The sequence below is a fragment of the Pleurodeles waltl genome, chromosome 6, assembly GCF_031143425.1.
Source record: "Pleurodeles waltl isolate 20211129_DDA chromosome 6, aPleWal1.hap1.20221129, whole genome shotgun sequence".
Classification (NCBI taxonomy): domain Eukaryota; kingdom Metazoa; phylum Chordata; class Amphibia; order Caudata; family Salamandridae; genus Pleurodeles; species Pleurodeles waltl.
Window position 1 is genome coordinate 1,485,841,825 of NC_090445.1, and position 17,925 is coordinate 1,485,859,749.

Consider the following 17,925-nt stretch of genomic DNA (forward strand, 5'->3'; position numbering starts at 1 on the left):
ATGTATCATACAACCGATTTGCGATTCTCAACAGCGATTTTTAAGAAATCGCTATTTCAGAAATGCAAAAAGGTATGTATGATTTTTGCGATTCGGTAATAGTGATTTCTTGAAAATCGCAAATGCTATTACCGAATCCCAAATAGAGAATTTGTCCCCATTCGCACTTATGGGCCTGTTGGCCCATAGCTGCGAATTGTTTGCATTTCCAAAATTGCGATTTCATAACCAGAAATCGCAATTTTGGAAATGGAAAACCCCAGGGTGCTGGGGGCCTAAGGCCCCCTCTGCTGCACCCCAACTTCTTTTTCTGGGACATGTAAGGTGCACACATGCCCAAAGGGCATGTGTGCTTTACATGTACATTTAAAAAAATGCAATTTAAATGCATTTTTAAATTTTGCACATGGTTACCACCAGGTTCAACCTGGTGGTAAATAGCGATTCCTAAATGCCCAAATCGCATTTAGGAATGGCTTCATACATGTGCTAAGAAATCACAAATAAGGAATCCTTATTTGCGATTTCTCATTTAGAGAGTCGCAATTTGCGACTCTCTAAACAGGGTCGCAATTTTAAGGAATCGCTATTTTTGTGATTCCTTAAAATTACGTTCAGAATGTCTTTCATACATTCTGAACTGGCTTTTTGCATTCGCAAACAGGCATTTGCACCGTTTGCGAATGCAAAAAACCTTGATACATCTGGCCCCATATTACAAATGCACTATGAAGTGTATGACAAATTGCATTTAAAGAAAATCACAGGTAATACTATACTGCAGTTAAGTTGACCAAGTCATATTCCAGTCCATTCAGCAGAAACTGCCAGAGAGATCACTTGTTTGAGATTACATTACTCTATCTATTTGTGCTGTATCTAAAGTGACATCAGAATCGGATCACAATAATAAAGTTTCATTCAGAGCAGCTGAACCTAATGCTCTCTGCCCATTCATCTCTTAAAACCCAGAAGTTGTTTATTATCAAAAACATCATACCTGACCTTTCACTTGGTGCCACTCCATTTTATTTCTCTATGAAGAAGTATCTTCAATGGATATTATAGTAAAATATTTTTGGTAACACATCAGTGACACTAGAAAGGTATGAAGTGGATTATGCTCTTTGATCTGAGAATGTGGCAAAACACTCTGGTTAAAAATTATTTAACATTTTGTGTAAGCCCAAGTTTATGTATTGTTTCATCTAGTTATGCATTTATTTGAGATACACTTCAATACCAGATTAGCAAATTAGATTAATATATACGGTTGAGTGAGGTTATGATTTATGCAGAATAGAATTAGGATGCAGTTGGTAAAAATAGCTTCTACAAATGACACTACAAATGTGTCCAGAATGAATGGACAATGTGGAGAGGAGGCATTCCATTTGCTACTTATACCCCTTTTTGTAGTGGAACAAAGCATGTTTTGGTCACTGTCCAAAATGCATAAAGGGCTTCCCAGGTCTTTAACATACTGTACAGGAGTGTATAGAGGACTGCAAATCCTAATGCCAGCAACTTTACCAACATACCATTATCCTCTTCAATGGTCCTTTTGATCTATTACCCTAGCTCTATACGCATACACACAATGTAGTTTACATTAAAGTGAGAACAAGATTAGTTACACTGGATACCACCACCTGTGACAATCCAGTAATATAATTGCAGAAGATGCCAAGTTAGAGCTTGGGTGCTGGTTACACCAATGTGGTCTACAAATAGTATTTAAGCATAATGTTAGAGATGTACACACCAATTAATCATTAGTAGGATAGGATATGATGGCCAGTAGTTGTCCTCTCACTGTCACTATTCAGGGAGAGTGCTGCATGGCTAAAGTACTGGACCATGCTTGGCTCTTCATCCTTTAGTGGGACCATAACATGCCGATGATGCATAACAACAATCATATCCTGCAACAATTGCAGGCTGTTATATGTTGCCCTTCCAGTGCCATATCCTTGTACTATGTATTTTTCTACATTTCTTTAAATGCTGTCTTTCACTGTTTTGCCTGCTAATCTGATTTCTGCAATTAGGTGTACTGCGATACAAGGAAAGCTGCCCACACATGCTTTATTAGGTTACATGTCAACTTCTATTGATCATGTTGAGAAATAAGAAATGATACAAAATGCACCACCTGTTCTGCCTGTGGCATGACAGTCAACTAAGTACTGATCCTGTCCATTGTTCTCCTCTGCCATGCCTGACCACCATTACTGTTGGGTTTACTCTGTCACAGCAGTGACAGATATCCCATCACCAAAATATAAATCGAAGAGCAAAAATTGGGATTTACATTTCGGTGGATGGGATATCCATCACTGTTGTGACAGAGTAATCTGAATCAGGCCCTGAGTTTATTACATGTAAGTAGGTTGGTGCCCTTTTCCAAACTGACCTTACTAATGCTAACGGCATTCATGACTTTGCCAAGCAAGATTTCTTTTTCTGTTCTTCCTTCTTTGTCTCACATGCAATGGGTGAATTATTTGAGTTTGGATACTGGCACATGGTAATTTGAGTACCCCATGAGGGGGGGGAAAGAGATGCCTGTGATGTATGGCTGTATGTCAGGGAAACTGGGTCAATTTTGTGAGGCAAAAAATAGCAAATTCCAATACAAATCCTGCATATAGTTTCAGTAACTCCTTTGAGATACATGATGCAGATGGGACCATATGAATCCCTTGGACATAGATGCACCTCTAGCTAAAACAGGTGAACTGCAATATCATGACATCAACTGCCCACGTCCTGATTGGAAAAGGCTATTTTGTGATTGCTGACATATACTTCTATCGCATCATTGTAGTATACCGTGGCTTGTGCCACTTTGTGGGACTAACATGGCTAGTGGCTAGGTAAAACATGAGTAGAGAAAAAATTACATCCTTTCTAGGTACTCAATCATGTACAGGTTTAGCAGGACAAAGGCCTCTATTTATGCTTTTTGCCCCAAAACTGTGCTAATGGAGTTTTGCTGCAAAAAGTTTAATGCCGGCTTCTGTCATTTAACAATGCCAGCCCAGCACTGTATCTATTTATTGGCGCAAGCCGGCGCTACACTTGTGCTAGCATCTTAGAAGAAGACGCTAGCCAGGTAGGGGGAGAGGTAGGAAAGGAGAGGATAGGGTTGTGCTTAAAAAAAAATGCCTCTAACCAGACTAGCTCCATTTCTTGGCACTCAACCACCAAAAACATGACTCCTGTCTTATGAAAGACAGGAGTCATGCCCACCACACCAATGGCCAGCACAGGCGACAAGTGTCCCCTGGGCATAGCCATTGCACCCTGTGCCATGCAGGGGCCCCAAGAGAAGGCCCCCGAGGGCAAAAAAAACAAACTCACCTGGACTTACCTGGGATGGGGTCCCCATCCTCCGGTGTCCCTCTGGTGGGGGTGTTCCTGGGGCTTGGGGAGGGCACCTGTGGACCCATTCCATGTTGTTTAACCAGGGAAATAGGTCCACAGGTACCCTAATGCCTGGTCTGACCCAGGTGTTAAATAATGGTGCAAAGCAAGCTTCGCACCAATATTTAGCCCCTCCTCCCACCAGTGCATCATTTTAGCACAGGTGGATACATATGGGGCTATGGATATAGCACAATTTTTTAAATGGGAACGCCTACCTTGCATCTCAATGATGCAAGGTAGTAGCACACTTCCCAAAAATAGTGCAAACTCCTATATTTTTACGTTAGATGTGTCTAACATCAAAATATAAATATGGATTTAGGTTTGCGTTAGGTTTGCATAAAAAAAAATGACACGCATTCAGCGCAACTGTAGCATACATATGGGTCAAAGTGAGTTGTCAGTGTCATAAGGCTTGCTCCAGAGGTTGATTTCTTACTATTGTTGCAAAAATCTGATTTATGTATTTCTGCGGATGGAAAGATGAAGCATAACCAATGATAATGGATTAAATATGTTATGCACCTCTTTTATTATAGATATATATTTTAGAGTATGTATCTCTGCAGTTCTGGGATAATGCAGCCATCCAGACATCTTCAACACTGTTCCTTATATATTGACACATACCTGTGTTATTCCACAGCCACATCCATCTCAAGAGAAAGGTATAATAGATGGGAATAAGGTTAACTATTTTGCAGGGTGGGGAATTTTGCCTTCCTTCAGTGGTACGTCTTACGTGTTCTGTGTTGCAGGGATCATAGAAGAAATTGTACCAGGTAGCCAGACGACATGAGTCTCAGCACTGCTGACTCCTAGTTGCCTCCAACCCCCAGCATGTACTTTAAAACATGTCCATAGGTTATTACAGTGCTAAACCTTTTGAATTATGTAAACCAAGACATTTCCAGCAAGACAGTATTTTGTGACTGTAGAAGTTACAACATTTTCTAATTCATATTGCTGGGTATTTGTGTTTGATTTTCCATATAGCCTTAATCTGAGCTCATCTCTGTACTAGGTACTTATTGGGAGTCTCATTTGGTAATGTTTGATTGTTAGCCATTTCTCTTTGCATAGTTGTTGTGCTTCTGCACAGATTTTCTATTTCATGTATGTGAACGCCCTTTCACTGGTCTGAATAATTTATTAACTTGATGTTTTGGAAGGGTTTCTGCAATCACAGCATGCTACATAGTACTGGAAGAGCAGGGAGAGGAAATGGAGAAACTAAAATCTGCTAGAAAGTTATAAAGAATGAAACTTTTGATGAAAGTGATGGGCCTTTACTTGTTTGCTGAAGGGCCTAAAGTTTTTTTTCATGATGAAGTCCCAGTGGGAGGGGCCATGCCATAAGCTATCTCATGTCAGGAGGAATAGTGAGAGATGGTGTTGTGGGGACAGACTTAGATGTCTGCTCGGTTGGTTTGCTATGAATATTTTCTAAAAGCTGCCCAGTGTTGTGCTTTTATGGGCTTTATGTATCATTGCAAAAGTTTTAAACATAATTCTTTGTTAAACAGCTAGCTAGTGGAGTGCTTTTAATTTAATGTGGCAATATAATAGGCATTGGTGTTGTACAGTAAATTTTATATAATGTCAATTTTCTGTAATGTCAATGAAGATAAAATTGACTCCAAATTATTGCCACAGCAAAAACATTAATAGCAAATCTAAAATTACTTTGATGATACACACGAAGGCTCAATTCGCCTAGTTAAGGAATGCATAGGCCATACATGTAATGACTGAGGTCCAATATTTAGTGTCCAAACAGGAAGCAGAGGTACAAGAATAATTTCTGAGAAATAATATGCACGTGAGTAGAGAAGAATAGTTCATTCTTGAAAATAACAGACATGAGGGGATATGAGAAGGGTCATGAAAGTGGGGCAAGATCATGGCCGGCATTTCAGTTTTTGGCTAGTAATTTGGATCCCAGTTTTGGTGTCCTTCAGCCATAGACAACATCTTTGAGTAGATAGAGTAGCCATCCATGCAGCTTTGTCATACTTGAAAAGAAGAACATCTTGTCTTTGATGTTTTAAGCATCTTGCCAGCTGCTACCTATTTTGTTTCATGGCCTACATTGGTGCAAGCAGTTAAAGCTTGCTCATTCGGTGTTGCTGACAGATTTCACTGTGGCAGTATTCACCACCCATTGCATCGGAAAGCATACATGGTCAGGTCAAAGTTTTCTTGTTTACTGTGTAGATGTGCAGCAAGACTATGAGAAAGTGGTTTATTAGTAGGGGGATTTTGTGTCGCCACAAGAAATAAAGTCATTATCTTGTTAGGTCCAATCAAAGGTTTCAGTAATTTAAAGGTGAGTTAAGGCCTTGGTAGTTATAGCACAAAGCAAACAGTCTTGACGGTGTAGAAAAACAGTTAGAAAAACAAAAACACAACACAATAAACATCTCCATCTAATTTATAAGAATGGAGAAAAATATAATAAGCAATACAATAAACAAAATTACACAAAAATGACCAAAAAATAATAAGGAGAACCAGAAACATGAATCTTTTAATATTTAAGTGAAAGCAGCTCCAAATATTGCCACAGGTACTAAATGGTCTCAGCATGCTGGGACCTAGGTGCAATTTGACACCAATTGCAATATGGTGTGGGTCAGTTAGACCATGTAGATAGGCTCTGCCAGGCTGTGGAAGTAGGAAAGTTCTAAAAAAGTATCTAAGTTCCAATATCAAAAGAGGCTGTTGTTTTTGTGAGAAACAATCTTCTAAATGTGGGACAAACAGGAAATTCAATCCAATGCCACATGGTTCTTCACAGGAATTTCCTCTTCAGCTTTTTTATGTATCTGTACTGTCCCAGGGTATCAGCCGTATGGTCCTTGGAGATCTTTCTGCCCTCGTATTTCAAGATGAAGGGGGTCCAACCTCCTCAGGTCCTTTTCAGAGATCAGAGATGCCAAGAGCAGCAGTTTCATTCCTCCTTGTATCCTTTCACCAGCCGAGCAGTGTTCTGAGTAAAGCTGGGTTAGAGTCGAACTTTGTTGGGTTCACCAGCCTATGGATGTGGGAAACCCCAAGACACTCCTAATTCCTCTTGGACCAGCGGAGTAAAGTTACCCAGGCTCTGGCCTACTTGCTTTTTCAGTAGTTAATTTTTGCTTTACAGAAAAAAGACCCCCAATTTAATGTGGCCAGGCAAATTCAATTAAGTTAAGGTTTTCGGCCACACTAAATCTGGGCTGTGAGGCTGAGGTGTGAGTGGGTTGAGTACTATGGTAATCCACATCTAATAGTATAATACATTTTGAAGCAAGCACCACACCCATAAAGAACCCAGAGACAGGTTTCTGGTAGGACAAACCAGGGACCTTCAGCAACCAGACAGGTGTACACAGCAATTGTCCTGGCATCCTGTTTATGCCCTTTGAAGTGGGAAAGTGTTTAAATATGCTTCAGACAGACCTGTGATGGGGGATCTGATAGTGTGATATCAACCATGCCCCCGATCATGCATTTTCTTTGAGCTCAGAAGATTCATCTCTACCCATTTAGATCACCCTATTGTGTGCTACTGGGAGGAATTTTATCACATCTTTTGTATTTCCTACAGGACTCAGCAAAGGCAGGCAATAAAGGCTAATGTTAATTAGCCTTATGGCAAATCAAGCAGGTAAAGGGTAACTTTCTAAATGTGATCTTTATGTAATGTTTATCAAAAATCTGTTTAATTGGATTTTTACCAGATCACTATAGGGATATTGTAAAATTTATTTCCTACATGTTATGTCATGCTATAGTTTGTGAATTTTCAAAGCACACTATAACCTTATAAGAGAGGTTTCTGCCTCATTGTGGGATTAGCCAACTTCTACATGTCTTAAAAGTCAGAGCACATACACTGGGTACTGGACAGCAGTACCTCTGTGAAGAGTCTAATAACAAGCAATACCATTCAGCATAAATTAGGATGACCATGCAAAAACGGGCATTTTCTTACTGAGGATATATTCAAAGAGAAGGATCAAATATCTAGGAAAGATGGTGGATGCTGAATTCATTTTGTGCTGACTGTTTACAGATCCTGGAGAGTTTGCAATTCAAGGAATACTTCTTTTGGATCTTCTTGGCTATAGTGAATGTGTGTTTAAGAGAGTAATAGAATTCAGGAATATGGTCCTTTTGAGGACGAGTTTACAGATATTTTGAACTACTGTTGCTTGGCTGCATTTGCATATGGGCTAGCTTACGTTTTCCATTGCAATTTACAGTTTCTAGTCCTGGGACTGGTGTAAAATATTTGTATTTCTGCATGTGTATCTCTGCATGCCCAGGTTCCCTACCTGATTAGGTTATGACTTGTGCTGCGTGTGTGTTTGTGTGTATGTGTAACTGAAAAAACATAATAGAAAGCTGATGGTTACATTGTGATTTTATTCAGATGCATTCATTTGTATTCTTCTGGAGACATGGTCCATGCCTTTCCTTAAGTTATGGTGTCTTCTTTACACTAGCGAGCAGGCTCAATATGTGACTTATGTCTTGTTGTTAGTTATCGCTCTCTAGTACCATAATGCTCTATCCGAACAACAAGGTACATATATGTCAAGTTAAGTGGAGTAAATCTATGCCTACCTTTACATATTTACCTTCATGATATATTGGTGGGTGATATTCAGCTGAAATATTCAACCTGTAAATGTATCAAAAACCAGCTGGTACAGAGGAATCAATACAGCATTTCCTTATGATTTTGCTGTGAAAGAACTTCAAGGATCAATGTTGAATTACAAAGTCAGGATGTTTTGTTTTTTGTTTTCATGTATTTGGTTTCAATTGATGTTTAGGTCTTGGTGCAAAAATAAAGTATTGATCTGAAGTCTTTGAGTGTTGACATTCAATTATTTAAATTGTTTAAGTGTTTATAAATCTTCCAAGGGTTAGAATTGTTATTTATATGATATATTTGTCAAGCTTCACATTAATTCATTACCTTACAATTTAAACTGATCTTTCTTGTTGAAAAAAGATACAATATAGTTAAAAGTTTTTTTTTTAAATGCAAGCTTAATTTGAAGAGATTTTTGATCTTTCAAAAGTTTCAAAAAAGTTCAAGCATATTTTATTATTTTTTAAACTTGAAAAAACCTTGAAAATGGTGACTACAAATGTTTGATTTTTTTTTTAATGGGGTTATAAAGTTTTAGTCAATATTTAATTGCTTGAGGAAATAGGATCCATTTAGAGTTTCAGTTGCTACAGATATTTAAATATAAAATGAATTGTATGAATTGTTTTTAGAATGTTTTCTGTAATAGGTTAACTAGATTTTGAATACTTTTTAAGTAGCTGAGATTGTAATTTGCATTTTGTTTACCAATGTATGTTAATGTTAGTGATTTAAAGACTTAGGGCCTCATTACGAGTGTGGCGGTCCGAGGACCGCCACACTCACGTTGAAGGTTGGACTGCCACACTCTGGGCTGTCCAACTGACCAATTACAACCCTGGTGGGCAGACCAACCAGGGGACCATCATCCTCACTAGGAACATGGTTCCCAATGGCATGACAGCCGTCAGAGTTGTACTCGGCCAGGGTGGCTCTGAATTCAGTGCCACCTGGCTGATTACAACTCCCCTCACCACCAGCCTTTCCATGGTGGTTTCACCAACATGGAAAGCCTGGCAGTGAGGGTGTGCCGGGGGCCTCCCTGCCCAGCACCATTGGAAAGCATACCGTCTGCTTTGTAGACAGTGTACATTCCGAAGGTGCTTGTTGGCCCCCTCTGTGCTATAAGAGAGCACTCAGCTCCTTTAAGGGAGCAGAGTGCTATCTTGTAGCAATGATCCCACCAGTCAGACCCGGGGCAACATTGTAATAGGACAAGGGGGATAATACTGCCATGGGGTTGGCATCCTCCCACAGCTTTGACGGTTCCGTGGTGGGACCACCAAAGTCTAAAGGAGGCCCTTAATCAAGATTGAATGTGTTGAACTCTACACACTGGACACTGCTGTCCAGTCCTCATTGATTGAGACTTCATGACCACTAAAGATGATATGACTAGCTAACTCATAATTGGCATATGAAGATTCCCAGTAAGACTATAGTATATTTTGCAAATAAAACACATATGGCATGGAAATGTAATTGTTACTCATGGACTAAAGCATGTGTCATCCGCTAAACTGACAAAGAAAAAAAGGACTCAAATCTACCTGTGTAGCCAGGCCCCTGCTTTCAAACCTGGCAGTGAAACTGTTAAAACATCTGTTTTTTGACAGAAAAACACCTCAGTATTACATAAATAAATACAATATGGTGCCTTGTACTTACAAGTGGTACACACAAGAGTTTAATATTGGCATGTACCTTAAGGTGACTAACCCTCCAAAACTATTTTCAGTTTTTCAACTTGGAGGTTTGAAGCTGTTGCGTGACAAAAAAAAAATGCTCAGATAAAATAACAATTCTGCTATCTTTGGTTTGGGATAAGTTACTGCGATTATTCGAACACTATTTTATCATATATAAAAATGCAATCCACTGGCGAAGTCGGATTTTTAACAAATATAGGAAAAGTAAAAAGTAACTTTTAAGAAGTTATACATCTAGTCCAGTCGACTGCAGCAGCTGACCCTGCTCAGAGTTCCCCCTTAGAGAAAAGCCTCTACTAGAGTAGAAACAATTGCTTAGAACGTTTGCCAGAATGACCTGGGTGTGAGGTATGTGACACCTATCAGCTCAAAGGGGGCAGAGGGGAGAGGTCACCAGAACTTCATTAACATGAAAGTGACCAGGGTGTTACCTGCCATTCATAGTTAGGTTTAAAGGAAAGTCTGGGGCCTATTTTTCCGTCTGTGGCCAGCTTGACATTTCCTCAGTGGGAGGGTGCGCTATTCCCAGAGCTAGTTTTGTGTAGATGAGGAAGAGGGGACAGTTCATTTCCCGAAACACACCCCTGGCTGGCACAGCAACAGCCTCCAGGGGTAGAAAGGTGCTGCCAACTTGCATTTGCCTCAGAATAGTGCATTGTGGATGGGTTTGAAGAAGAGCAAACCAGATGTGCTGAAAAATAATTTGATTTCAAATGGACTTTGTCTGATACAGCTTCAGCCTTAATAGTGTTTCCAATCCATACTTCATCATAGTTGGCATGAAATTATGCCTATGTCCCAACAAACCACAAACAATGACCTCTGATTGGTGCTTTACTTTGTCTTTTACTTTATCTTGGTGTTTTTTGCCATAATTGTTTAAAATTAATTTCTCCAGTTCCCCTTCTTGGATATTAGTTGCTTTGGTGTTGGCGCTTTTCTCCACAATTAAAACTGGTTGGGTGGATTTTAATATGGTCATGTTTTGACTTTTCAACTATTTTGTTACTGCTAAATTATTTTCATGTTTTCTTAAGTTAAACTTGTCTGCTCTGTGGGATAGCTACCATAAGTTTAAGCTCAGATAAAATTATTGAAATTGTGTCTTTCTGGGGGGCAGGGCCTGGTCACCGATGAGAAGTCTGCATCAACATAAAGCAGCAATGGCTTGCAGGGCCACAAAAGGCACAGCACTGGTATGCAATGGTGTAGACAACTAAAGCAACATAATCAGTGGGCAGAAACACTGAAGAAAAAGACACAAAGGGCCTGATTTAGAGTTTGGCAGATGGGTTACTCTGTCAGAAATGTGATTGATATCTCGTCAGCTGTACTACAAGTTTCATAGGCTATGTTGGAATTGTAATGCAGCAGACGAGATATCCATCATGTTTGTTACGGAGCAACCCTTTCCCTCAAACTCTAAATCAGGTGCAAAGTGTGGGCCATGCTGATGTCAGCATACGGCTACAGCCTAGCATGCTATGCCTGCACAGACAGAGAGGCCATCTCGATTTTGGGTCTGGCACTTACCTACCGCTGAGAAGTGCACACTTGGTAGCCCTTATCCTGCACCATAATATTGACAACACAGAGAGCTACCCTTCAACACAAAATGACCACTGTGAAATTGTCTTGTCAATTGCTCTTCACAGAGGAGGAGACCAACAGCAAGACAAGAATGTTGGACTAGAGCTCTTTAGAGTATATGATGGACAAAAGTGCATTCCAAATCAAAGTGGAGGACTTTGACAAACAGCTATCATCACTTGAAAATTGCATGGGACACTTAGCTCACTGGTACTTGGAATTCGGGCACTTCAGGCAGAAAGTAACTCACTTGTGGGACACAGGTCACAGATATAATGTAAAATGTTATGGTTTATCTGGAAAACTAAAGAAAGACAATACCAAAGGCTTTCTGACTGAATTTGTTTCTCAACTGTTCGACCTCACTTCCTCTCCACCCCAACAAATACACAGATACAGCGTGTGCATAGTTACAGCTGCACAGATTTGACAATTTTTAAAGTGTGTCTAAATAAAAATATAAATATAAATATAGATATAAATATCTCTCTCTCTCTCTCTGTATATATATATATATATATATATATATATATATATATATATATATATATATATATATATATAAATTCACTAAAAAACAAGGGTTACAGAGACATTATAGTTAGGTTCTACATTTGCTCCTACAAAACTACAGAAATTCAGCAGTTATAGTTACAGTAATTTCAAAGTTACTCACACCCTAAGTTAACTATAACTTGAGCCCCCACAGTGCACATTTTGTTCTTCAATAATTTAACTGCTGATGTTTCATTTATATCTCTAATGATGTTATAGAAGTTGTCATGAGTGCTGTAATATCTTGCGTAATTACCAGTGCATGGCGAGGGTGTGAGGTATGGTTACCTCAAGGTGCGAGTTATAGTTACTTGAAATAACTCTAACTATAACTGGTGAATTGCTGAAATTTTAATGAGTAATGTTTATATATGTGTTCGACTTTTCATCCTTGGCGTGGTCTCCGTTAACTTTTTGCCTCCGTTCCCCAGGTTGTTGATGTGTGCTGGACTCTGATTTTAATGTTTTTGTTACTCTGGGCACTTTACCACTGCTAACCAGTGCTAAAGTGCAAGTGCTCCTTTACAAAATGTGTATGTAATTGGCTTATCCATGATTGGCATATTTGATTTATTTGTAAGTCCGTAGTACAGTGCACTAGAGGTGCCCAGGGCCTATAAATCAAATGCTACTAGTGGGCCTGCAGCACTGGTTGTGCCACCCACATAAGTAGCTCTGTAATCATGTATCAGACCTGCCACTGCAGTGTCTGTGTGTGCAGTTTTAACTATAAATTCGACTTGGCAAGTGTACCCACTTGCCAGGCCTAAACCTTCCCTTTTCTTACTTGTCAGACACCCCTAAGGTAGGCCCTAGGTAGCCCCAAGTAATGTTGTTTATATGTCCTGACAGAGAAATATTGCTAAATTCGTTTTTCACTGTTGGAAGGCCTGTCCCTCTCATAGGTTCACATGGGGGCTACCTTTAAATCTGATTAAAGGGTAGATTCCTTTTGGGAGCGGATGGACATGTAGAGTTTGGGGTCTCTGAGCTCACAATTTAAAAATACATCTTTTAGTAAAGTTGATTTTAAGGTTGTGTGTTTGAAAATGCCACTTTTAGAAAGTGGGCATTTTCTGGCTTATACCATTTCTGTGGCTCTGCCTGTTTGTGGATTCCCTGTCTGGGTCAGTTTTACAGTTGGGCTGGCTGCACCTCACACTAGACAATGACACAAAGGGAGCTGGGGTGTAGTCTGCATATCCTGATGAGCCATCTGTGCTAGGAGGGAGGGGAGGAGTGGTCACTCACACCTGAAAGGGTGTGCCTGCCCTCACACAATGCAGTCTCCAACCCCCTGGTGAGTGTCTGGGGCCTGGCCTGGGCAAGGCAGGATTTCATTTTCAAAAGAGACTTTACTTTGAAGTAGGCCTACTTCAAAGGGGAATTTGGGTATATGAAGGACACCTAAAACCACAGACTTTAGATCACTTCTGGACATCAAGAGGAGCCTCTGCCTGGAGAAGAGCTGAAGAGATGAGGAGAAGTGCTGCCCTGCCTGTGACTGTGCTTTGGGGAGCTATCCTGCAGTTGCTACTTCTGCCAGAGTAAGAGGGCAAAGACTGGACTTTGTGTGCCTTCCATCTTGTGAAGAAATCTCCAAGTGCTTGATTTAGAGCTTGCCTCCTGTTGTTGAAGTTTCAGGGACAGCAAAGACTTCTCTCTGCCAGCACCTGGAGTCTCTGGAGAGACTCCTACTCTGCCCTGTGGTGCCCATCCAGTTCCTGGGACCCTGAAAGGAGAAGCCGGCAGCATAAAGACAAGTAAATCCATGCACAGAGCGCAGGTCGGGGAAAAGATTGACGCAACTCTGATCTGCGGCTGAAGAAACGATGCGCAGCCGGCTCTGCAGCTGAGAAACAACACTCGCAGAAAACTCGACCGAAGAATCGACGCACAGAGCAGGAGAAACGACGCGCAGCATCGCTGACCGAGGCGGGGAGATCACAACCCGCGCTGCAGGATTTTCGGATCATCGTGCAGCTGGATTTCCAACTCGAGTATCGCTGTGCGTGGAAAAACAACGCAAGACCTGCCCGGACACAAGAGTGCTGACGGGATCGACTCATCGCTCTCCTGTGGAGAGAAGAAACGATGCGCCCGAACCGGCGAAAGGAAAAACGACCCACGGTCCCACTCGTGAGTGGAATCAATGCCTCACAAGCCCTTTCTGAAGCACACTCATCCTTGCGGGGTTATTTTTGATGCACACCAGGTACATTTTCACGCTAGCAGCGCTAGTGTGTGTTTAAAACTACTTAAAGACTCTTTTAGATTTTTAATTGATAACTTGACTTGTGTATTGTGGATTTTTGTTGTTTTGGTCTTGTTTTGATTAGATACTTATTTCCTATTTTCCTAAACCTGTGTTGTGTCATTCTGTCGTGTTTTCATTGAGTTACTGTGTGTGTTTTGGTACAAATACTTTACACCTAGCACTCTGAAGTTAAGCCTACTGCTCTGCCAAGGTACCAAGTGGGTAAGCAGGGATTAGCTGAGGGTGATTCTCTTTTACCCTGACTAGAGTGAGGGTCCTTGCTTGAACAGGGGGTAACCTGACTGTCAACCAAAGACCCCATTTCTAACAATATGTATTTTGCATTCAGGGCAAGCGAAGACAGCATTCACCTTGCCTCCACTCACCGCACGACGTTTGGCTTACTGAATTATTCAGAGCAGTACCAGGTATGAGGGCAAAGTGCTTCTCTGCTCTCTTCTCAACCCGAGACCCACCCCTCCAATTTCACCCAAGTGCGTTCTTAGCTATTATTAATTCCAGTGTGGAACAAGGCTTTTTACCCAAAATATATTGTACAGCACCAGACATCACTTTTTTCACGGTGACTCATCCAATGTCATCTTTTATTCTCACAGCTGTTTCTGCCTACGATTCCTAGTGCCAAGATGCCTTGGGAAGACAAGCACTCTATAAATAATAAACCCCCTCCATCTATCAATGATCAATCAAATTAAATGAACAGATACACAACGCCCGGCAGCACCAGCTAGTGTTAGTACGCAATGTAAATTATTTGGACAAGCAGTTTCATTAGATCTCAATGATGAGTAATTATTTTGACAGTCTAGGGCAGATGGGATTTCCATATTCTCATTCGAAGTGAGGCTGGCTTGTCTTTCAGAATTATTAGGCATTAGGTTTTTCTGGATGCTCTCTGAGCGGTAAACTGCTTTCACAAAACATTTAAAATTCTCTTTAGGAATTTGTTAAAAACATTTTTTTTAAAACAGTGCATTAATCAAAATGTATTACTTACATGTTACTGATCATGTACGCCCAATTGCTCAGTTGGAATTTGTTCCAGAGTCACTAGTGGACACTCAGACTGACTGCCCTCTGTCGATCAGCTTTATTACCGCTGACCTCTTCTCACAAAGTCACAAACTAAGGGGCAGATTTATCAAGATTTTACACGGGTGCAAAGTCAGACAAAGTGGTATAAACCGACACAAAAGTCTTGATATTGTATTTACTTTCAGTGTAAAACTTTTTGGCAGTGGCGGCTCACCAGGGTTACAGGGGGTGGGGCCGTGTGAGCTGGGAGGGGGGTGGGTTGATAATAAACCTACATCCACTCTGCTTCTCGCCACACCTTTCCTCCGTCCTGCAGTGCAGTCACAGGCTCCCAGCCTGCCCTACTGCCAGTACTGACGCTGCTCAGATTAATTTTAGGATTGCCTGCGAGCAACCAGCCAGAGCCCTCCCAGGCAGACTGGGAGCCTGTGCAGTGGTGCCGGGCTGGAGACAGCACACTGCACATGAGACGGCTGGCCAAACATACATGCACTGTGAGGGGAGTGCACTACCCTCACTGCTCATCACCCCCATTGCCCTGCCTTTTTCACAATGAAGGGATAATAAACATAGTTTAATATCCCTAATTTCTGAAATTTGCAGCGTCTGTGGTTGCCAGGAGGTGGCTGATGCTCCTCGCCATAGTGGAGGAGCCGCCACTGGTTTTTGGTGATGTATAATTCTTGTTGTACTACAAATAGTGTTTTAAGCTGCTTTCCATCAAGGGGGCATTCCATGGGTGATACTTGAGCATTTCAGCACAACCACAAGAAGTTTAATGCCCTACCTACTAAAAACATTAGATCCATCTTTGCATCAAACACTAATGCCTCTTTGCAACAGGTGTAAAATAGAAGAACTGTTTTTTCTCCCTTTATTTTACACAGTAATTCAGAACTGTACAGTATAGCCCATATTTAGTAAAAATGCCTCTGCCGTTCTATCCCCCTCAAGTAGAAAGCAGTCCAGGAACTTGGGTTACTGCGCTGAGTCGCACTATTTATTTTTTTAAATGTGCATCTGAATGTACTATTTAACTTTTTTACCATCTGAATTAAACACTGGACTCTAGGGGCCAGATTTACTAGGCCCTATTGCCACTGGAGTGTCACTTCTACTGATTCCCCAGTGGCTCTATGCACTTCACCATATTTACAAGGTGGCGTTAAGCTACTTTTTGTGGCTTGATGCCATCTTCCAATACAGCCCCTCACACGCAGCACTTGTGTGCAACGGATACGCAATCGGTGTTGTTGTGGGCATGCCACAGCAATAATCATTACATTTTGACGCTGCCCCAGATTTATGAGTTCTTGTAAACCTGAGGCAGCACCAAAATATAACACCTCCCCAGGGGTGGCATTAGCATGGCGGAACAAGGTGAAATGCTCCAATGTCTTCTCTTTTGTTGCTTTTTCTATGTGTGCTGCATTTTTCAGCACAAATAGAAAGAGCAAAAGGCCATTGAAGATTGTTTTTGTACAGGAAGCTGTCCCTTACTTCACAAAAACAATTTCCCCTGCAGCGCTGCCATTCATGCACCATGGAGCAAGGGTGGCTGCTTTGGCACTCAGGTGTGCTGTATTGTTGTTAATATGGCACATTCCCCTGTTTTGAAAATGACCGAGCGTGGCACAGCCAAATTTGGAACAGTGTTGCCCTCCATCATTTACTTGTAAATCTGTGCAAAGGTGTTTTACCATGGCATCATGGTTTACCATGTCCTAATGAGGAAACAGAGACTAGATGAATGACTAAGCAAATTATAATCAAGCTTCTCTATCTTCCAAATGTAGTTAACCATAAAAATGGATAAGAATGGTGTATTTCTGCACTCTCATTTTGATAGCATTGCTGAGCTTGTGAGTTGTTTAGGTCTGGAAAAACTGCACAGTTGTTGCAAGACCTTTTGTGATAAACAAAGGAAGGGATCCACTTAGAGGAGCTTTGGCTTCTCACACATAACGGTTGCCATGTGTTCAGAATGTCCTTGAGCAGGGGTTCTGGCCTTCTGATGAATGAGTGTTTGTATTCTAGTCCCATTAGTTCATGGATAGTATGGTTTTTAAGTACAGGTGATGCATTAATCCTATTTGCCGATATAGATCTGTCATCATTAACATCATTGTCATCAGCAGCAGCTTGGCCTTCTCAATCCAATATGACTTTATTATTTCTTTTTTTTAAATGCAAGCTTGTCTAGGGTGATCCATGTACCACAGGGTGGCTGAGAGGCCTGCACATCCACTAGGAGAGGGGTCGTTTTCAGGAATACACTGGGAATGGAACGAGTGCAAGATTATGTAACACATCGACTCTTAACCCCATCCCTTATAATCTGCCACACTGTGTCCTAACCTTTACTGCAGGTGCAATTGAATCACCTCCTTATAGCCAAAAATCCTGCAGAACCATGCACCCTACCTCTCCTCATGGTGACCTATAATACACTTAGGGGAATATTTACAAGAAAGTAGTGCATCATAGGTGATGTGCCCCTTTTCTTGTGTCCCCCTACCAGCAGCTAACAACACCATGGTTGCATTCTATTTACAATATGGTTCACCATGGCGGTCGTTAGCACAATAGCGTCAACATTTTTGATACTATTGTGGTGCTTTGCTACACTAGCGTAAAATTTTTTGATGCTGGTGCTGCAAAGGACAGTGAGATGGATT

At 41.0% G+C, this 17,925-nt stretch overlaps 1 protein-coding gene across 1 annotated transcript in view; it reads left to right on the forward strand.

Moving 5' to 3' along the window:
* Window positions 1-17,925, forward strand: part of PCDH15 (protocadherin related 15) — a 2,681,631-nt gene that overhangs the window by 1,709,169 nt on the left and 954,537 nt on the right. The gene's annotated exons all lie outside the window — the stretch shown is intronic.